At 41.1% G+C, this 24181-nt stretch overlaps 1 protein-coding gene across 1 annotated transcript in view; it reads right to left on the bottom strand.

Annotated features, from left to right (window-relative positions):
* LOC113013452 (helicase ARIP4-like) overlaps positions 1-23066 on the bottom strand; it is a 77418-nt gene extending 54352 nt beyond the window's left edge. Inside the window, exon 1 of the mRNA XM_026154354.2 lies at positions 22870-23066. The gene's annotated coding sequence lies outside the window, so the exon portion shown is untranslated. The remainder of the gene's footprint in view (positions 1-22869) is intronic.
* Between the last annotated feature and the right edge of the window lie 1115 nt (positions 23067-24181).

The following is a 24181-nucleotide window of genomic DNA, read 5'->3' as shown; positions in this document are numbered from 1 at the left end:
GCAAAGAATTTGCTGATTTTTTCCCCCTAAATCTCTGATGGGAAAGACTGAAATTGCAGTGCAGTTGATTTGACAGCAGCACGGTGGAAACCACAGTGATCATCATCCTCTCATTGCATCTCATTCACTCGTGATCAGTCAAGAAATAAATGAAATCTACAGCTCATCTTCCCATGAAAGCTCCTCAAATCAGCTCAAGGACTCACACCGGCAGTCACAGCTGCACCACTGATGAAGACAGAAAATGCACTTTCCTGCTGAAACTTACAGACACACTTTATGGTTAACAGAAACCAGCATTAACAGTTGGTAGAGGATAGGATTTGACCTAAGGCCAAACATCCCACACGACCCCCCTCTCACTCGGACTTTCTAGTGACAATGCAACCAATATTCAATCTCTCACTCACACAGACACCATATACTCTTTCTACTTAATATTTCCCCTAAATAAAGGGCGTAAAGGGCATAATGCCTTTTTGTAATTAGCACAGCAAGTGACAATGTACCCATCTTCAATAGAGCAAGAGTTTATTTTCAGGTAATTTCAAAATTTGCTTCCTTTGCATAATTTTCTGTATAGAAGTATGTATGCATCAGAGACGACGACACAGTTGTTCCAAACTAACCACTGCTGGAAGATCACACTGCTGTTAAAATGAGAACAAGCATGCGGTACTTGGAGCAGAACACACCGTTTGTGCATCTACTCTATCAAAAAAAGACAGGATTCTGACGTGGAAAAGCCTGTGTCATGAGACTGCTAAAAGCATTACTTTTACGAAAGCCTCAGTCTGACAGCAATTTTAAGTGATTACGAACACTGAAGATGTTGTCTTCAGTACAGAAAAAAAGATTCTTTGAGTGTTAAAAGGTAAAATCATTAAAAGCAGAGTGTGAAGACCAGAAACAGAAAAAACGAATCACAAGAATCCAGAGCTGGAAAGAACATATAATTCTAATCTCAATCACAATTTTGGCTTCCCGTAATTAAAAGAGCATGATCGTGCAATATAAAAAATAAATTAAAAAAAGCATACTCTGCCAATAGAACAAGTAAAACGCTCCCTGAATAAGCGCCTGCATATGCCAATCACAGCTGTTCCCTGTACCATGCAGCCTGAGGTTTCCAGGAGTAGTCAGAGTGAGTAACTCTAGATTAAGACAGATATACAATTAAATTTAAATGCCTGGCACAGCAGAAGTCAAAGAGCTTGTCACTCCAAGCAGATCACCCTCTGTTGTTTGGAAATACTTTGGATTTAGTGCAACTGATGTTAACCAGGAAGAAATCATATGCAGAGAGTGCTGTGGAGGTGTGTCTGCAAGGCAAAGCAACACAAATAACTTATTCAACCATGTGAAAAAAAAAAACACACACACCACAAACTGCGGTATAATTAATGCATGAAGGCCAAGAACACAGGGCAATGCTTGCTAATGTGATTTTATCCAACATCTACTCAGATCTCCATAAAAGTGAGCCTCTGCAGCATGTCAGGGTATACATCCACAGAGACACGGTGAGTAACGAAGGCTTCGGGTAAGTGTTCAACATACTGGGCGAAAGACGTGTCACCACCTCCGGTTTTTCTAAACTGGTAAACAGTCTGTGAGCCTTTTTTTCCAGATAGTGCTGCCTTGGATTTAGTAGCATTCTGCAATGGCATATTTATTTTTTAGTTATCCTATATTCTGAGCACAATTGTATTCATTTTAAATTCAAAAGATCTATTCACATCAATCCATGCAGGTACAATGAATTGAGTAAGACTTTATACTTTGCTTCTAAGCGATGCCCTAAAGGTCGAGTGAATAAATGCTTCATTTGTTGGCAAAGATGTTTTAATTTACTGTAGCAGAGCGTAAAAGTGAAAGCACTGCCCTGTTGATTTCATTTAGAGTCAAATTTAGCTTTTTTCCAACCATCCCATCTTTCTTCTAAGAGCTGCATTGAATCTGGGTGAACAACGAGGACCAGAATTACTTTGCTCATAGACTCGTAGGTGTTCTGTTCATGTGACAGTGCAATATACCACATTTTTGGCACTAAAACCAATGAGTAGCTGTGATAATAATCCATCTAGCCATCCACTGATCTTCTCCCACATCCACTCCAGGTTTGCAGTGGGACTGGAGCCTATCAGAGCCGTCATAGGGCAAGATGCAGGGTACGCCCTGGGTGCGTTGTCAGTCTGTTGCAGAGCTTACACAGAGAGTCAGACAACCATTCACACCTACACCAAATTCATAATCACAAATTACACTAACATGCATGTCTTCGGGCTGGGAGAAAAGGTCGAAGTAGCCGTACAGAAACCATACAAACACGGGGACATAGAAATGCCACAAAAATTGGTCCCAGCCGGGCTGTAGATTCAAATTCAGATAAGTTAAAGTACTTTACTTATATTTAAAAGTAGGTCACATGAACTCCAGCAGAAATACTGTACAGCTTGTTTCATTACTCAGAAGTCGAATCCAGCTCCTCCCCCCCCTAAAAAGGGGACACTTGATTCAATGCCATCAAGCTTTATGTAACGTTATATACCAGTGGAAAGGAGGCCAAACTATTCTGTTTATGTCAGGCCTTCAGGCTATAAAATAACTGTTACATAACACACATGCAGTATATGTCTGCTACTCTAAGCAGCCCCAGCTGTACTGGGCAAGAAACTTTCTTACCTAAGATGACCCGTTTTAACATTCTGAAGGTGGACAAGACGGCACCTGTTCAAATATAATGCAATCCTATGCAACAGGCCTGTACTAACGTTGTGAAACTCACATTCAGCCATTTTTTCCTAACCCTGAATATTGATTCAGGACTGTGAAGGATACTTACAAAATTACAGGCTCACATTAAAATGAGATCATTTCCCACAAATTATAGCCTCAAGCCTAGCTGAGGTGAGCACAAAGGGAGGATTCTTTCTTTTTTGCAGCACTCTTGCACTAGATTTTGTTCAGGTGTCCGTGCTGCTGTTTAGTCAAGTCAAGTCAAGTCAACTTTATTTGTCAATTCTGCCACATGTACAGGACATACACAGAATAGAAATTGCGTTACTCTCAAACCCTAGTGATTAGAAAAATGCAAATAAAATAATTAAAAAGTAAAAATTTAAATAAATACAATACAATTTTACGTATAACAAAAAAAAGCTATGCAATATACAATAAACAATATTCAAGTAAGAAGGCATAGTGGTGCAAAAAGGCAAATAGTGCAAATGGAGATTTAGTAGTGTACGGTAAGAGATAGTGTAACAGCAAACTGTTTGTCAAAGCTAACTTGCATGTCTTACAAAGCTTGGCAGTGATCTGACCCCAACACACCACAGATGAAACACCAATGTGTGAGTCAACTTCCAGCTGTCAGAGAGGGCAATTCACTGCCTTTAGTCTTCTGTTTCTTTTAGCTGCTAAAGGAATGCCTGCTGCCCCCAGTGGATAATGCACGCCAGACTGTGGTCAATTTTGCCCATTCATATGACTCACAATGGACTACACTAATGTTGGAGAAGCAAAATTTTATACAAATCTTATGAAACTGTGCAGCTGGAGCAACACTGCTGCAGACCACAATGTCTAAGTGTCTAACGTGCAACTCAAACATGTGCGTGCATCGTCATTTAAAGCCTGGTGTACCACCTGAAAGAAGAGATGAATGCACAAAAAGATGATAGAACACTCGCAGTTTAAGCAGAGCTTTTTTCTTTGCAAAACTTTCAGTGTTGTTTTTTCCCTTTATGTTTTTTTCTTTTCACCTCCTCGTCAGTATTGCAAAGCAAGAGAAGAATGCAAAAGTCTTTCAAATTCAGTATCTGTGGAAAGAGTTCTTCCTTTGCACCAAAGCTGCTGCTGTGAACCTTTAAAAGCACAGAGACGGTTGAAATTCTCTTGAAAGTACTTGCATACGCAGGGTTGAAAATTTAAAAGAAAAGCCATTTGTGTTCCTCTTTCTGTACAATTCTACCTTATGTAACCTCAAACAGCAGGCCAAGGAGGGATTCCAAGGACGTATGATTCAGCCGATAAGGCTTTGTGGAGGACAGCATTACTTTTGGCCAAACAGAGCGAGCGGTAATCTAAATTCTGTGAATATGGGAAGAGGACGCTCTTAATGGGAAAATATGAAAAGCACAGAAAAAACAAATAAAAGATACAGAGCGACGGTGTAGATGAACAAAGACGGGGTCCTGGCTGGAGAGGCAGGGGGAGGGGAGCAGTCTGTGTAATGTCCTACAAACACCACCCCCATGACCACAGGGGAGGGGATGAAGTAGCCTAAATTTCTCTTGCTAAAAAACAAAACAACCCCCCCGAACAACACTATGGTCTGGACTGACATGAGATTACAAAAAAGACGTGGAACCAATGCAGTTGTTATTAAAAGATATTATCATCTTACACTTTTTTGGGGGGGTGAAGTTATTTTCATACTTATTGTTAAAAGCCTTACAACGCATTTGTTGTTTTAAAACATTTTGATATTTTGGACATTTAGCATAACTTATCTTGAAGGTTGCAAAAATAACAAGAAGCACTCCAACAAAGGAGCTCACTCTCTAGGCCGTGTTTCATTTAAAAAAAATAAATTAGTATTATATTTTGCATGTATTCATTTTTTTTTCTTCGTTCTTGTGATAAAGTGCCCACGCACATAGCATTGTAGGTTGACTGCTTTTATTACAGACTGTCTTTGCAACAGCTTTCCAGCTGTCCTCCTGTTTCACGCCACGCACAGTTCTGTCATCTGGTCCCAGTGACATATTCAAATGGGGAGACATGATCAGATCATGGGGGTCAGCTGTATGAGTCAGCCTCCCCTGACAACACACCCTGAACCCACTGCTCCACTCCTCCCCTGCAGCTGAGCCACAAACCACACTCTACCACATACCCCCATCGCCTGACGTAGACCAGGGAGCCATCTGGCCTAGCCTACCCTGCCGGGAGAGAAAATCCACTACAGCCACCTGCACCCCTTGCCTATGGACCACATAGAAATTAAAAGGCTGGAGAGTCTGATATCACCAGGTGATCCGGATGTTGGGATCCTTTGTGCGATGGAGCCACAGCAGCAGGGCATGATCTGAACAGAGGGAGAAAGGGCCGACCAGGAGGTAATAAGGAAGAGTGTCGACCGCCCACCGGATGGCCAGGCGCTCTTTCTCTACTGTGCTGTACCTGGCCTCCTGCTCAAAGAGTTTCCTACTGATATAAATAATTGAACCCCGTCCCCCTTTTCTGGTGGGACAAAACGGACCTCAGCCCTCTGTTCAAGGCGTCAGTCTGCAGAATAAAAGGGAGAGAAAAGTTAGTCGTGTCTTAACCTGGACGAACACCATCTGGCATTGCTCCATCCACTGGACCAAATTGTCAGGGTCCCTGTGCCTACCTGGTCGGCTCAGTATGGCTACATATGTTTGTATTTTCATTTTTGTTCCTGCTCTCTCCCTTCCTCTCTCTCCTTCCTCCCTCTGCCTGGGCGGAGCTCACTTGTGGGCTCCTGCCCTTGGCCCACGCACCTGGTCGCAATCACGCACCTGTGGCTCATCACCTGAGAGTGTTCCAGCTCCTTTTTAAGATGGCAGCTCTGTGTTTCTCGTCGCTGGACCGTTGCCGACCCTCGTCAGTGTAACCCCAGCTCAGTTCACTCTAGAGTGTTTCTCAGCGATCTTCCTTTGTAATCCCTTCGTGTCTCTGCGTACAGATTCCCTGGACCAACCCTTGTGTTTCCCGAGCGATCGAGTGTACGTGGAGTGTGAAGAGGAGCGTGAGGCGTGGATGGAGTGTGTGTGGACTTTCTGCATCTTTCCCATTTGTGTGTGGACCCCCAGAGCCTGGCTTTCCCCTCACCTTTGTAAATAGATCACCTGGTGTTGCTGTAATAAAGACTCTTGTGTTTTCAAAACTTAGAGCCTGCGCGTGAGTCCGTGCAGTCCCGTTGTGACACAAATTGGGGCAGCCTTTCAGGTGAGATCAGTCAAGGGGCCAGTCAGATCTGTAAAGCCGGGCACGGACTGGCAGTAATAACTAGCCAGCCCCAAGAACCGCCTCACCTCTGTTTTGGTCTTGGAATGTGGCCAGGATGGGATGGCTTCTGTTTTATCCACCTGTAGACACACCTGTCCACTTCCCAAGTGGTACCCCAGATACTGTACCTCCCTCTGTACAACCGCATAATTCTTCAGGTTTGCCATGAGCCACCGCTGCGTCAGGGACTCCGGGACCATGGCCACCTGCTGCACATGCTTCAGCCAAGTGTTAAGGTGGATGATGATGTGATTCAAGTAGGCGGCAGCATAAGCAGCCTGTAAGATGCAGCACTTGGTCATCGGGTGCTGGAAGGTGGCACGGGCTCTGAGTAAGCCAAATGGAAGTATGACAAATTGGTAAAAACCGTACTCAGTGGAGAAACCCGTTTTTTCCTTAGACTCTGCAGACAAGGGAATCTGCCAGTAGTCCTTGGTTAAATCCAGTGTCGTGAAAAAGTGAGCTGTGTCTAACTGTGCCAGGAGCTCATTGAGCCGGGGTATGGGGAAAGCATCAAACTGCCATACCTCACGCAAATTTTCCCGTCATAACCTCCCAAATGTGTGCAGATTTGCTGTTAGGTCCAAAACATATTGAATTTCATTTTTAGCCGGGCTTGGACCTTTCTCCCAGTTTTCTTTAATCAAGTCCAACACCCCCGGCGGCTTTCTGCCAAATTCAAATCCCAGAGAAATCCCATGGAGGTCTGAGGCACCTCCCACACTGCAAACAGCTGAGGGTCTTACCAGCGACATATTTAATGCCCAGTAATTCATATAGCTCTTTTAGTGTGCGAGATATGAACTTATGTGCCCTGATCAGCCAGTATCTCTTTTGGCTCAGGAGATGACCTGAAACACCACCTGTGCCACACTCTTTGGGGAAATGGTGCGCAGTGGCACTGGTTCAGGATATTGTGTTGCATAAACAGTTAAAACGAATACAAAGCGATATCCCCGTGCACTCCAGTGAAATGGCCTGATGAGGTCCATGCCAATGTGCTCAAATGGGACCTCCATTAATGATAGTGGGCCTAAAGGCACTTTTGGAATGGTCGACTGGTTCACCAGCTGTACACTTGGGGCAGGATGCGCACCATTGGTGCATGTCCGCCTGAGTGCCCTGAAAAAAACAGGAGAACCTGTAGACCTTCACTCAGCGTGTCCTTTTCTACATTAAGTGCTGTGTAGAGAATGTGACAGTGACCAAAACCATCAGGGTTTTTCATAACTGAAAAAAACTGGATGATAAGTGAGGTACAGGCTCTGATCAGGACTCGTAACTCAGCCTTCATATTGAGGGACAGCTCTCTGTACAGCACTGCTACAGTCAACCTGAGGAGGGGCTTTGAACAGGCCAAGGAGGGCTACAGGAGGAGCACAGAGAGCTTCCTCACAGTCAACAACCCCCACCAGCTGTGGAGAGGCATCAAAGCCCTCACCAACTACAAACGCAAGAGCTCCCCAACCCCCAACAGCAGTCTGAAAATTGCAGAGGAGCTCAACCTGGACTAATATGAACTAGAAGCTGCCGCTGGTCTTGGTCCGCAGGGTCCACAACTGAGAACAGGAAGGCTGGTCAAAGGGTAATTAACACTGCCCCCCCCCCAAAAAAAATCACTTGCTGCCCTCTGCCACCCCTGGAGGCAATCGCCAGAGCCTCCTGTCTCAGCACCCCGTTCACCATCTGTTTGACCTGCTGCCCTCTGGTTGGCGCCTCAGATCAATCCGGTCCTACACCTTCAGACTCACAAACAGCTTCTTCCCCTGGGCCATGCAGACTGTCCCCTCCCCCCCCCACACTCAACCCCTGCCCACTCACCTCACCAATTTGAGCCATGGTCTGAGTAACCTCCGCCACTCAGGCCTCTTGCATACAGACTATTCAGACGAAGTCTTCTGCTTTGCACTACTTCCAAACACATACTATACCATTATTATCACTTTGACCTTCAGATCAATCTATTGACCTTCAACGAGAGGTCAGAGGTCAAATCTGACATGATATTTTGAATCTTTATATGGTACTTTTTGAAACATAATAAATGTGTGAATGATGGGCATTTTGAATTCCCCAGTATTATGCAGTTGTGGGTGTGAAAAAAAAAATCACATGGAAACTCTGTACTTAAATATCTCTAAGTCATGTTCTATCTTCATGTAACAGATATTAGCAAAACTAATTAAAAACACAAGCAAATAAATAAGTACATACATTTTTAAAATATTTGTAGCATGTAGAACTGTGCAAAAATGTTAACGACCGAGTCATTTCTTTATATTTTGCTCCCAAGAAGCCAAAATATTTTGAAGTGGTTTTGATCGGCAGTTCTGAAGAACTTTTAGAGTTTTTCTTTGGACATTGGCTGCTTTTTCACTGATTTACAGTCCAGTCATTGTATCTCATCATTTTCAGAGGAATGTTTTTTTTTGTTTGTTTTTTTTGCGAGAACATGCAAACTCCACACAGAAAGACCCCGGCCTTCTTGCTGTGCGGCAACAGCGCTAACCACCGTGCCACACGGTGCTGGTATGAAGGTGCTCCGGCTTCCTCCCACCGTCCAAAGACATGCAGTTTGTGGGGATAGGTTCATTGATTAATCTAAATTGCCCATAGGTGTGAATGCGGGAGTGAATGTGAGTTCAAATGGTTTTCTGTCTCTGTGTGTTAGCGCTACAACAGACGGGCGACCTGTCCAGGGTGTACCCTGCCTCTCGCCCTATGACAACTGGGATAGGTTCCAGCACCCCCGCGACCCTGGAAAGGATAAGCGGAAGCGAGTGGATGGATGGATGTTTTGTTTTTTTTTTTAAGCCAATTGACACTGAGCTATGAATCATTCAAGCATGAAAACCTTCATAATTTTCTATAATTCTTTCCCATTTCTTTGGTTGAATCTGACAAAACCCAAAGATAACATAACTTGACGTCGTGCATTTTTACACCAACAAGGCAATTTCCAAACAGCTTAAAACAAAACATCCTGGTATAGTGTCAAGTATTTATTAAAAAGAAAAGTAAAGACTTTGAATAGACAGAGGACAAAAGAGAACAGTATAGGTATTCAAAATGACTCAAGAACTGGACTGGAACAAAAAAACCTGTAAAGTACAGAATGCTTTCCTACATACCCAGAGACACCGTGTAATTAGCTGTTGAAATCCCCTGAGAGTGTGCGCATGCAAGAGTAAAGTTAAAATGATAAAGGAGGGGGGCAGTGAGAAGGCAGCTGCTTGCATAAGCTGGCTTACATAAGATCTGGCTAATAATGCCACTGTTCAGCTTAGAAGAAAAAATAAAGTTATACAAGATGTATGCCAAGATGCAAGACATTGTACACACACACAAACTAATTTCTCCATCCCTTTCTTTCACAGAACTCGTACGCATGAAAAATCACATTTTCTTATTAAACTTTACACACAAACTCTCTCTCTCTCAGACACACACACACTTTTGTACTCTATACCAAGGCCCTTCACTGACACATTTATTTTCCAGAGTAATCGTAGCCCAAATCTAATATTAACCCTCAAAAATGTGCTCTAAATGTGATGAGGACTCTCACACTCAAACTGGTTTCACATGCAAAAAAAGGATGTAACAAGAACTCACACATACTAACGCAGTGATCTTGCACCCTGGTTTCAGACGTCAGCAGTGCTGAACAGTGTGTACCAGGCGCTCATTATAAACCCTGCAGGAGGCTCGATGCAGATTTTAAAGAGGGAAGGAGGGGGGAATGGTAACATGAACTACATAGAGTCAAGCTTTCCCATAAAAAAAACTTGTATATAAGCTCTTCATTTAAACTTAAATTAGAAAGGGCTGACACTGGCTTTTGTATTTTTGAAAGCTGTTCACTTGTACCTCTCCATCACATGTGTTTCACAGAAAAGGGATACAAAAGACTGAAGCGTTTCTAACAACAGATCAGTTTCCTCCTTTGAAAAACTCAAAACCCGACACACTGATGACGCACTGCCCTGATGTCAGCTGACCGTGCACCGCACATTCCCCAAATGCAGGTCATTTGCAAGAATAATCAGACCACCAACGCTTCGGTTCACGGCTCTGAAAATGGATATTGTATAACACCTTCCTTTTATATTGAAGTGGCTTACAGACTTAGAAGATCTGCATCACAACCCCTTGCTTGTGTAACAGAATTACACAATACTGAAACCTGGTGGTGGTGGTGGTGGGGAGGGAGGCAGGGGGTTTACCAATCTAGTCAAGTTGCTTTCATCCAAAACAAGATGACACATAGTTCAAACACACACACACACACACACACACACACACACACACACACACACACACACACACAAAGTTCTTTCTACCCAATGTATGTCAGTGCAGATGCTTTTATAAATAGAATATGTTATTCTGTAAAGTGATCATTATGGATGCTCTGTTTAGAGGATGTACTTGGGTGTACTTCACAGTTAGGCTGTGATTTACGTCTTCCTTTGGAAATCTGTTTGGTGACCCTTTGGCTTTGTACACTAGCGTCATCATCACCAGACACAGCTATGCATTATATGGCTGTGTTGCCAAAACACATGCTAATTACAGGACTGTGCAAAAGTTTTGAGCCATCCCTCATTTAGTGATATTTTGCTTCTAAAGAGCCAGATTTTCTTGGATTGTTTCTGTGGTCTTGGGGAACAGTTCTCCCAGCTTTCTGAAGGACTTTCAAAGTTTTCCAAGCTACTTCAAGCATAAAAAATCCCTCAAGTCAAGGGATGAAACAGTTCTGTGTCTACACATAACAGTCAACCTAACAAAGAACCAAATTTAAATTGTATCTTAAGGGCTTTGTTACTAGCAGCATTTGATAAAAATCAAAGAAAAAACATAATTTGTTGCCATTTCGTTTTGTTCAGTCTGCAAAAAATGCCAAAGATAAAACAGTTTGACTGACATAAAAATAGTACCAACACGATAATACCCAAAGAGCTAATTGCTGAAAATGTGGCATAGTATGCAGTGTGTCCTTAAAGAACCTGTTGAAACTAAACAAATGGAAGACAAAAGAACAAGTGGCAGGCCTGACAGCAGATGAAGAATATGTCATGCCCTCAAAAGCAATGGAGAAAAATTCAGCAGACATTGCACAGGACCCAAGAGATGCGTCTGGATCTTCAATGTTCACTGAAGCCTCATCAGAAATGTTCTCAGTGTACAGTTGGGCATCAAGAAGCCATTCCTAATTAAGAGAAACTGGGAGAAAATGCTGAGGTATGCCAAATTACACAAGAACTGGACTGAAAAAAAAAATCAGTGATCACAGGTTTTATGGAGAGATGAATCCAAACATAAAGAAGCTGGTTAAGAGAAGGGTGCAAGAAAGTGTGTCTACAACCATCAGCTGAGGCTCTGTCATGGTTTGGGGCTGCATTGACCTCAGTGACAAGAAATCTTGCCAAAACTGACTAAATTATGAACACGGGAAAGTACCATCAGATTTTGATCCACCATGCAATACCATCTGGAACGTAAGAGCAGTAAAAGCATATCTCGATAGAAAAACTCACAGTAGAAAACCATCGGTCATGGATTGACCTCCACAGAATCCAGACCTCAGCATTGTTGAAGCAGTGTGGGATCATCTTGCCAGAGAACAGGACTAAAGGAAGTCAACATCCAAAGAAGAGCTTTGAATGTCTTTCAAGAAGCCTGAAAAATTATTCCTGGACATACTTAAATAAAATACAAGAAAGCTTAAGAGTGTTCAGACTATGTTGAAGAACAAAGGTGGTCATATCAAATATCAATTCCAGGCTCATTAAACCTGTAAAAACTCTGCTTTTGCCCTTTGTTTGGACATGGTTCAATTAATCACTTCACCTATTTCTTATTTGCACAATACTGCAAAATTCAATGCAGTATACACTAAATTTCAAATTATAGTGTTAATGCAGGTACTATTAATAAAAGGAAACGTTTTCAGTCAGTAAGAATGAACAGTATTTTTTCATTAACAAGTGGACCCTGCTTGGTTTAATCTGAACCTGCACACACAGCAACCATTTTTCTAATTCTGTCTTTGAGCCTATAAATACCCACAACATGTACAAGTTTGTCCAGGATTAGCCTCATTTTAATTCTTTAGCTTCGAGGTCACACTCACAACTTAGTGACCTGGATCAATGGAACAATGCTGATCCGCACAGGCTTGCTTCACTGACTATTTTTAAACCTTTGGGCCAATCCCAAATGTTACTTACATCTAATGCCTGCCCACCTGATCTCCTCTTGCATTACAGCAAAGAAAACAAGAAAAAAAAACAGCCTACACCCACATATGATCACATTTCATTAAAGAGCTTTTAGAATTGAAACAATGAGCATGGAAAACCTTTTCTTTTATGCTGGAGAGTATTTAAGTACAAATATTGTATTTATTTGCATACTATTGTCACCAGCAAATAATATAAAGATTTTCAAGCTTAATCAATATTCTCATGACCAAGGTCCAGGCACTTAAAATGGTAAAGGGTTGAGGAGCAGCATGGGAGGTATCACATATCAGCAGGCCACAATGGCATCCAATTGGATATAGCTGGCTGTGCTTCAGCCAATAAGGAAGGATTTAGTAGGTTCACCGGGTTTGTTTAAGGTTCATGTGCGGACACTAGCAGGGACGGGTCTCTTCTGTTTAGGTTATCTGTACTACCTATAAGGCACTCAGCACAAGGCAACTAAAAAACTGCTGGAAAAGCCATGATAGCTTCAGCATGAAAAAAAACAAGACAAAACTGGAGACCAAAGTCCAGAAAAGGGAAAAGGTGACAACAGGAAGAAGAAAATCACTTTTTTTCTTCACTGTGAAAAAAACATCTATGATTGGAAAAGTTTCTGCAATGATATTTAGCTAGGATTCTATCGATGTGTGTGAAACACATTTAAATGTGTTTGTAGCAATCAAGATGTTAAGATGACTCAGAACCTTAACAGCAATCAATTTAAATTTTATCACAAGCAAAATGAAACTCTTTTAAAATAATTCTTCTAGACACTATAAAACATGTACACAGTCTCTGCGTCAAAAAACCAATCCAATGTGGAAGGGCCTGAAGACCTGTATTATATCTAATTCAATTTTATTTATATAGCCCCAAATCACAACAACAGTTGTGTAACGGTGGACCCAAGAAATACCAGCCGGAGCGACTTTTTTGACAGTGCAGAACTTTTTATTAAGCTCGGGTTGTAGTGGACACATATACTCCGCGCTCTCTTTCTCTGCTGTCACGTTCCGTCTCCGTCTGTCACTGCCAACACATAAAGAGACACAATCACTGTCAGATACCAGCACACCTGTTCACCCCGCCCCTGCGCCGCCCCGGGAGCTCACTGCGTCACGCCTCCTCTGCAGCTGGCCAAGGACCACACCCACGCCACAAGTTGCCACAAGACACGTTATATTGTAAAGTAAAGACCCTACAGCAATACTGAGAAAACCCAGATAAACAAACAGCAAGCACTCTGAGCAAGCACTCTACGACAGTGGAAAGGAAAAACTCCCTTTTAACAGGAAGAAACCTCTTGCTGTTAAAAGGAAGAACTAGGCTGCTAGGTAGAGTCAACCATTTACCACAACCAGCTGCGGGGTGAAGGTGGTCACCTATCACTTGCTGGGGGTTGATATCCTGTAGAACTTTACTACAGGAACATCGTCAACCCAGGAGTGACATCACTCCAACGCCAACATCCAAAATTCAAAATGGTGGATTATCTCTGGTAGAAACTGCACACTCATTGGTTAACCACTTGTAATTGACAACAGGGCTGGGCTATATCATACCATTCATGGTAATACCGGTGTAATTTTGGGCAACGATAGGAAAATGACATATCGCGATAGAATATGGGTAAAACGCGCATGCGCAGTGCCTTTGTTTACATACGCACATGGCGGCGATGCAGAATGAGAAGAGCGAAAGTGGATCGTTAAATGAAACAGATGAACCAGAATTGGTTTGTAAAAATGCTGCAGCTTCAGTGGTGTGGAACTGGTTTAGCTTTCGTCCGTCAGATATACAACAAAGCACTATTTTTGGTAGAGCATGCTAGCGGGACGTCGTTATTACCGTGTTGTTTGGAAAATACGGCACACTTAAAATCAATCCTTTGAATTTTCTGAAAATCGACAGTGCCCCTTATAATCCCGTGTGCCTTATGTATGAATTCTGGTTGTGTTTACTGACCTCGAAATGATTTTATGTGGTACAAACTGTCAGCAAGGAATTTGCAGTCACATTTTTATATAACTTTAATGCACATAAAAAACAGCTGCTTGTTTACATTAATGGGGTTTTTTTGCACTAATAAAGTTGAGGAGTTGTAAAGTATTTTGTCTCGTGTCAATTATATCGTCAGTTATATCGTTATCGCAAATTTTCAAATGTATATCGTGATAAATATTTGTGGTTATATCGCCCTGCTCTAATTGACAACTCTTTAGTCAATGAGTCTACGGTTTCATACCTAAATCCACCCTTCCTTGTCACATGCATTTTTATTTTGCAACCAAGATGACAACAGTGGCAACGCTCAGCAAGACGTTTGAAAATAGGTCTTCAGAAACCAACAGGTTATGCCACAGTCGCTACATCCATCTTTTATATGGTCTGTGACTTTAAGGCGTAATCTTTTAAAGCCATTCTGGCAAGCCAACAAATGTTTATTAAAAGAAATCCAATCATATTTTCTCATCCACCTCTGCCAAGATCCATTTCCTCTCATGTTTATCAGACATGAAACTTGAATGCGATTCTAAAGGGAAACAAACTGCTTATCAGAACAGTATTTTTTTTTTAAAAACTACTTGAATTAAAAAAAATATACTTTTATTATTTGTTTTAATGTAAAATGTGGTTTTATTAAAAGGCATCTAATATTCCCCTTCTTCTTCTACTCATTGGTCAAACAGAGCTGAAAAGCACTCAACACTGAAGTCGTGGAAACTTTCCTCACCTGTGAGAAAAATCAACTTCGGAACAAAACAAAGTCTAAAGAGTTTAAAAAGTAAGAATTAACACTTATCTGAGCTTTTTTAAGTGAAAAAAGCAAAATCCCTGCAATAAGCAGACTCTATTAAAGTCTCTTATGTTATTCAAACAACACACAACCAATGGGGAAAAAAAACAATTAGCAAAGAAAGTGCTAAATCATGAAGCAGACAATAGTTACTATTACTTTCTTTTGTCTTTTATAAGAACTGCTGGTACTAAATTATCAGTCCATTAGTTAATTAAATTTTGGTATAGAGCAAAATTTTATATAATCACAACCCTTGCTAGTACTGGGTTGCACCTCCTTTTGCCTTCAGAACTGCGTTCATGCTTCATGGCTCGTATTCAAGACCCTGGAAACATTTCTCAGAGATGCATGCCAGTCCATGATAGCATCACACAGTTCATTTGTCACTATACATCCATGATGAAACTCTCCACTACATCTCAAAGGTGCTCTATTGGATTGAGATCTTGTCATATGGACACACTTATTCAGTTGCTTCTATTAACAAGCAGCTGAATAAGTGTAAATAATAAAAGGCATGTCAGTGGATGTATGTGTATTCCTTTTGTTCTAGTAGGCCAGTTTCCTAATCTTGGCTACAAAAAGCAACCCTCAAATCACATGTTGACCTACAATCATGTTCAAACAGGAATCCAAGCATCTAGCTATGCACACACACAGTGCTGTAATTTAGATAGAACAAAGAGAAGAAAGTAAACAAGATGATAGACATGCAGCAGGTGTAGCTATGGATACTGGACAACAAATGACTAATGTCAACAATAAATAGGTGCATTTACACAAGCAGGTATCATAACCACTGCACACGCAGAGACATGCGCAAAGAAAAAAACTGAGAGGAGAGAAGAGAGAGCTTGCTTATCAGAGGTCACAGATCAAACATAAAAACAATGCTAACAAACACTGTTCCCTGGACTGCCACACACCCACACACCCAAGAAGTATCGGGTCTCTTGGAATCTTCAACATCCTGCAAACGAATTCAACCTTTACCACTGGGTTAAGTGGAAGATGCACAAGTATAGCTGTACTAATAAACACACTGAAGAGGGTTGGCTGTCATAGACACTGCAATACTGCGGATCCTAAACTGAACCACATCTGACCAAAACTTTTGAAATTCTCATATCTTAAGATTGTTTGCTTTAGTAAGCTGTGTAGTTTATATTTGCATATGTACAAGAATTCATGGATTCGAGAGAGAAGGAGAGACTTAACAGAGCAATGAGTACATTTTTAACCCCTGTGGGTCACCGTAGCATCATAGACCACAGTCACACAGACCGCAGTAACACAGACCCATAGGGACCACTTGTGAGCATCTGGTCATGAGAAATAAAGTGTACAGACTAGTCGGATACTACCACACAAACTACGGGTGACTGCTAGCAAACAAAGCAATTGCAAGGAGGTTTTGGGTCCAGCACCTGTACAGTTTAAGAAATTTGACATTTGAGCAACTGTTGCAGAACAATTTCCTTTCAGGGATTATTACAATAATTTGTAATCTGAAAATGTCACCAAATATTTGTCACGAAATAAATGAATGAACTCTAATAACTGTGACAGAAATCCTGCAGTGGATAGCTTCACCATTATTTAAATGCAGTTTACAAACACTGAGATTCAAACTGAGACCACTTCCAATGAGTTCACAGTGTGTTACTGAAAAGAAAGGAAAAAGTGGCCGATGAAAACTCAGAGATGTGAACAGACTCTATCCTCTCAGATATCTAGCACTGAAAATCTGATACATCACAGCAGACTTGCATTCATCAATACAATCCTTGACTCTGGGAGTAAAACTTACAACTGAGCAGGTGCTCAGAAAGAAGATGTTAAATCATTAAAAGTTTAGTAGGATGAGGCCCTGAAGGGATCATCTCAGGGGTGTGTAGGATTTTTCCACAAGACAGGCTCGGTAGTAACTTTCCATTAAAGGAAAAAGCAGTCAGGAGACAACCCCTATGCTCAACTGTTTACCTTGCTACAGCTAACAGCCCAGATGCAGCTGCTACCCCCACCCCATCCCCCTGTTTTAATTATACTGTTAGACAAGACACAGTGTAATAAATCAAAACATGACATCGAATTTTGAAAATGAGAAATATCAGACTCTTAAGGAACATGAAGGCAGGACTTCAAATTAATTCCCCACTGAATGTGTAAAGGCCTGAAGGGTAGGAAAGTCAACACGGCCAGGCTTTCTCTGCATTAGCTGACTCAAGAAAACCCAAAACTCCAGCTGGAAATAACGGGTATCACGATGGTGGTTATCAGCTTTCTCTATTAAGCTGGACTTTCCGCTTCAGGCTCTGTGCGGCCCACATGAAAGCGCCCTTTCAAGCATCATATGACTCTTCTCCTGCACAAAATGATCCCTATGAGTGCCACCGGCTCCAATCGGAGAGATTATCAGCTGATCATAGTAAAACAGTGACACAAATATATAAAGAACATAAAAATTTTAACAGTCAAGGCCAACACCGTTGCAAATACAAGAGATTAATGTTGAGGAAAATCCTTAATCTGGTGATCGACTGCACAGTGCAGTAAAATTGACATTTTAATTTGAGTGAATATATTTATTTTATCACAGTGCCCTCTCAGAGCTATTTATTTCTAATGTGACTGCTGCACATTAGTCTGAAACTTTAAAGTAGAGACATTTAAACATTAAATGTTCCTGTCCCACAGCCTAATAGAAGAGACTTTGAAATTGCTTTAGTTCGTTGGAAGATCAAAGTGAACTTGATTAAACAGGTATTCTTACTGTGTGTTTTGTGCAGTAGTAGCTGCAATTCCAGCAGTGTCAAACAGGCTTATGAGCAGTAACTAGGCAGTAGTAAGCTACAGCTTAACATGCACCTAAAAACATGTTCTCCCAGCAGAGAATCTCTATCACACTTACAACATGCTGTAAGTAAAATAATTAGTGAAATCGTGGTGCTTCTGGTCATTTTAAACCCAGTAAAAAGAGAATGACGTTTGTGACACTGAAAACTCTGACTACATGTTCGACATAGCTCGATAACCTACTAATCCCTCTTCATAGCATACCCCTATGGCCACACCAAGGTTTGCTGAGTACTGCAGAATTCGGCTACGTTGGATTTTTTTGTGGATTGGCTAGAGATATTTTACATTTATAAATAAAAAACATTTTAAAATTGCTTAACTTATTTAAACCAATCCGATCATAACAACATACATATACAAATACAGACACTCATAACGTGCCCCAATCATCTCCACCACTTTGGTCCTGCCTTCTCACACCAACTCTGGGCGTACTGGCTGGTTTTGACTGGCTGTTAACTGCTATTTCCTGCACATACTGGAGATAATGTTTCAGCAGCCTGAGTTACACAAATAAAGATGGTATAACAAAGTCTCTCAAAGTTTTAAGTGCTTTGGTTTTATGACAAGTCTGGTTTAAGCTTGTCATGGTCACTCTGACGAATGGTGACATCACAACTGCTGCCACTCGCCACGCTTTTGCATCGATATGCTTGTCACACCACAGAGCCCTCAAAACCATTACAACTGGTGTGAAGAACTGAGTATAAAGGAGTACTTAGTACTACTCTTACACTCCACTGATGCTGAGGGTTTTTTATTCTGATGGGCGACATCATTCGGGAGAAGCCACTCTGCTGCTGCCATTAGTTACATCCCTGTCTCCAGATTTCTTTTCACTGGCTGAGGTTTTTACGCTCATACATAAAGAGAACAGTCACAGACTTCAAACCACTCTTCCGCATGCAGTTTTAGACAGAAGTAACACTCAGCATGTTCACTGCTGTAAGCTAGACAGCAGTCGCTCTCTGCATCTGCCCCTCTGTTCTTTACACTCAATTAGCCACAAGAAGAAAAATGAGCCTTTTGCAAAATTTCACACTTCCTCCATCAATCCTGATGTGTCACAGTAAAAAAGAGAAATTGCTGACAATTCCTCTATTAAAGATTTTAAAATGACATTTAGTTAGGTTAACTATTACAGTAGGGCAGAGACACAGTGGCTCATCCACCCCACTCGTGTTGGTATTACGAATTTCCTAAAACATGAGAAGCACCGGAGCTCAGTCCCTCAGCTCCGTCGTTCTTTCACTCGTTCTCTTTCCATTTCTGCTCCACTGATTTACATTTTCTGGCCACAAGGAGAGATAAAGTAAAACCAAATCTCTAGTTAATCCGAACTCCCTGCTGTGATGTTTCACTCAACTCTGAAAATTAGCATCTGACCCAGGTCAGAGCGCCCTGCCCGGCATCCATCACTTTCTATCTCATTGTGGTTTTTGTCCCCCGTCTTTACAAGAAGCGTAGGTCAAAGAGACACTTACAACACTCACCCGCTGTTTAGGACTCAGTATGGGAAGCAGTGAGCATGACACACATGCCCTCTTCTATAACTCAAAGACAGATATTCTTTCCCGATTCCCTTGTTGGCACATTCATCTGCAGAAAGTACATTTAGTAGACAAATATCCTCCATCCTTTATTGTTTATTTTTTAACTACATGAACACATCTCACCCTAACTGCTTTGAAACATTTGATAAGTGAGAACTAAAAGTGCATTTTCGACTTCGCCACCAGCGCTATCATGCTAGTGCGGGCAGTTCTTCCCCTTATATCGTCAAGCAGATGAAATCTCATCTGGTGCTCAACCCCCATCACCATACATAAATGTCAAGCAGGCCAGCGGTAGCCACCTTGCTCCCATCACTCCTGTGCTGTTTCTAGGGATGTGTTCCTGTACTGAGCTGCCTGCTGAGCTCATTAGCAGGAACAGACCGAGTGATGTAAGGGTGACTGGAGGGATGAAAAGAGCACTACAGGAGCGCCCCCAGATCATCCTTTCAAAATTATACTGAGAATCTGGATCTAAACAGAACCCCCGCAAAAATGTAATTAACCAATCTTGACCTGTGTTTGAAGTATGCAAGCCTGCAAACAGTATTTTGTTCAAGAGAGCGCGAGAGAGGAAACAAAGGCCAAAACTGGACAAACACATACACGGCCAGATTTGACAAGTCTGGGAGTTTGCCAACCTGATCATATCAAAGCTTGAGTTTGAATCATTCCAGACAGTCTTAAGTAAGAAAAGACGCAATGTAACCTTCAAAACGGTACTTCAAATTCATCTCTACCAGCAGCACAATAAGTTTCACTAAAAACCCCAAAAAAACCCCACAAAAACCCCCCAAAAAAACACAACACTTGACGGCCAGTTAGTGAAGCGTTTAAGATTTATACAGGAGCTTGATAGAATTTTTTTAAAAGTAAAGAGGCTTCCATAAGCTCAGGTTGCAAAACCAGAGTTTGTGCACTTCTAATGAGCTTTAAAGTAGAAATGTGGTATGCTTCAACTCTCTTTCTTCTCGCAGCTTTCTTGTCATTTCTTTAAGTAGTCTGCAGGAATAGTTCTCCAGGCTTCTTGAAGGACATTCAAAGCTCTTTTTAAGTAAACAACCTTTATTTGTCTCATACACAATTATACAGGGTACAACATGTAGTGAAATTCTTGAGCTGCAGACATAGCCGCGCCATTCCAGGGCTTTGTTTTAAGAATGGGGGGTCTAGCCAGGACCCTTACTGGATACCGGGTAGGAATCGAACTTGTGACTCCCGCTCCGAATGCGGCGTAGTCTTACCACTACACTATCCAGAGCCAGCATATTTTGGATGTTATCTCCCTTTTTTTCGGTTCTCTGTCAACTATGTTTCCACACTGCTTCAATAACGTTCAGGTCCAGGCTCTGGGGAGGCCAGTCTATGACTGATTCGTGTTCTCTGGTGTTTTTTTCTGTCCCAATATGCTTTTACTACATTGGCAGCATATTTGAGATAATGGTCATGCTGAAAAAATTAAGCTGTGGCACAATCAGGCAATTTTCATATGGTGTTTCACGGTAGATCAAAATCTGATGGTATTTTTCTGTGTTCATAATTCTAACAAGATCTCCAACACCACCGGCTGAAATTCAGTCCTAAACCATGACAGAGCCCTTGAGGATGTTATTTTCTAGTTCAGTTCTTGAGTAATCTGGCATTCCTCAGCCCTTTCTCCCAGTTTCCTTTAAGAATGGCTTCTTGACAGCCAACGTTTCACTGAGACCATTTCTGATGAGGCTTCAGTGAACAGTCGCTGGATGGACAGAGGACCAGATGCATGTCTAAGGTCATGAGCCAGGTCTTGCATTTTTTAAGTGTTTTTCATGACTTGCAGGCACTGTTCATCTGCTGTAAATAGTTTTTTTAGGCCACTTCTTCTTTTGTCCTCCACTTGTGTAGTTTCCACAGATTCTTTAGAGACACTGTACCTCATAGGTGTCAAACTCTGGCCCGCGGGCCAAATTTGGCCCGCAAAGCCATACCAAATTACTATTAGAGCTGGCCTACTGGTATTATACAGCTAATATATATATTGTTTAGTATTAAGCTTTGCTTGTTCCATATTCAGTTTTTCAGCAAAACGTGTTTGAGTCCATAAGAAAAGATTCATTCTTATATCTGGAGGAATAAATATATTTCAATAAATATTAACGTTAGCCCGCGACTTTGTTCCAGTTTTGAATTTTGGCCCACTGTGTATTTGAGTTTGACACCCCTGCTGTACCTCATGCTATGTTACTTTCTTTTTGGGGATAACCTTGTTGCAAAAAAATACTATGTTTATGTCTGTCAAACCATGTTGTTGGCATTTTCCACAGATTGAATCAAAGAAATTGAAGGAACTAGTTTTTGTAGCAGGCTGCTGGTAACCAAGTACCTTAAAATATAAAATAAATTGCTAAGTTGTCCGTTAAGTATAAACACAACACAAGTTCTTCTAGTGATCTAGGTATCCTTTGTTGTGCTTTAATCCTTCATAGCCCGGTGTTAAATGGCAACCCTCTGGTCCGGTACAAGGACCGGACTGAAAATTGAGTGAAAACTTTGAGAGACCTTCAGAAAGCCTGGAGAACTATTTCCTCAAGGAATAATTAGAAAGTGTGGCTCCTTGAAAACAAAAAATATAAAATCCTCTGTACTTTTGCACAGTGGTGTGTGTGGGTACAGTTAAATAAACTGCCATACTTCTGCGCAGATGCACTTTCCTCTGCACTTTTAACTTCCGTGTTAAGACAACTGGTATATTCCAGTGCTTACAGATGCTCACTGCTGTATATTTGTGGAAGCCTTTTGTGTCTCTAGATGGAGCTGTGCAAAGTCCTACAAACTGTCTCGAGTGATGTCATTTGGTTGAAGCTGTGCACAAGTGTGACAAACGAACTGAAAAGCATGTGGAGAAGTTAAAAAGTGGCTGTGAAAGATCCCGGGAATACTAACGCTTAAGCTGCTGATGGTGCTAATCGGCATCCTAATAAACAGAAAGCCTCAGTTTACATAAGTCTTTACATAAGTCACTTTCCTTATGCTTTCCCTTCATAGCCTAACTGTTAAGTAACACCTATCCGCTTCTTATTTAATGTGTCCCCCTGACTGCATCTCTGTGTCGGCTACTTCTTCCGAAGTCCTGCTATAGAAAAATTAACACGAAAATGAAAGCAGCGTGCTTGCTTGTTTCATAACACAGAAGAGGGGGGGCTGCAACAGCAATGCAGACAGGAGGAGGAGGAAGCGAAGAAGGGGTGGGGGGTGCAAGTGCAGCATGCTCCTCTATTGTCTGGAGCCTAATTGACGCTCCAAAATAGCCCAACAGGAGAGGGGAAAATGCTTTTAGCAGGAAGAAAACATTCGAAAGCGGACATTAAAGCCGGCGTGTGTCTCTCACCTTCCGTCCCCGTCTCTGCGATGAGTCCCTTCAAGTAAAAAAAAAAGGGGAAAAAAAGCTTTTATTTAGGAAGTGGTAATGAGAGGCAGGGCAGGCTTGGCCGCTTTCACCCATTCATCGGTTTCTTACTGAAAGAGGAGGGTCGGTCCTGTTGGTCCCTGCACGCGCTCTGTACAGGAAAAAAAAAAGCCATTACGAAAGTTCCGGAAGTGCCCGAGCATCCAAAGTGTTGTGGGCTCCAGTGCTGGTTAGCAGAGGAAAGGACTGCATGAAAGTTAAACTGTCAAATGTTATTTGATGCGTAATACGCGGTTCATTTTGTTCGCCTTTGTTGCATCATCCAAAAATATAATTTAGTAGTTGTTTAAAAAAACAACAACAACATACTTTGTGCAAAAACAAAGAAGAAGAAAGCCTGATATATAGCGAAAAAACAAACAAAAAACCCCCAAAATATAATTTTGAAAATTTAATAATCTATCGGCAAAACGTCTGGATGTGTAAAACCTGCTTATAGCTTACCTAAGATGGCCAAGATCAAGAAATTAATTTAATAAACTGGTATTAACATAATGCAATTTCCTGTTCAGATGTCCGATGATTTCCGAATAAGCGCACATGCATGCAAGTGTTTCCAATCAGTCTGGCTGGCCTCTGAAGTTCTAAGTGTCTCATATATATATATACATATACATATACATATATATATATATATATATATATATATATATATATATATATATATATATATATATATATATATATATATATACACACATACATATATATATACACATACATATATATATACACATACATATATATATACACATACATATATATATATATATATATATATATATATATATATATATATATATATATATATATATATATATATATATATATACACATACATATATATATACACATACATATATATATATACACATACATATATATATATACACATACATATATATATACACATACATATATATATATATATATATATAAACCGAAATTGTATTTGTCTGCTATATTTTTAATGCTCATTTTGAATTGGATACCAGCGAAAATGCTTCTAGCTGGGACAGTGACAACAAAAAGTCTGTAAAAGTTGGCCAATCATATAAAATACTGTTTGATGCTACTACTTAAAGGTGCCTGTATAGCTTAAAGAATGTGCAGCTCTTTGCATTGTGTTTTGTTTTGTTTTTTGTTTTTGTTTTTTGATTTTTTAGATCTGGACAGAATGTGCTCTCATGATAGTATCACAACTGTGTAGTGTGATTACTGAATAAAGGTATTC

This window comes from Astatotilapia calliptera, chromosome 20 (assembly GCF_964374335.1).
Source record: "Astatotilapia calliptera chromosome 20, fAstCal68.1, whole genome shotgun sequence".
Classification (NCBI taxonomy): Eukaryota; Metazoa; Chordata; class Actinopteri; order Cichliformes; family Cichlidae; genus Astatotilapia; species Astatotilapia calliptera.
This window is presented reverse-complemented; position numbering and strand designations above follow the sequence as displayed.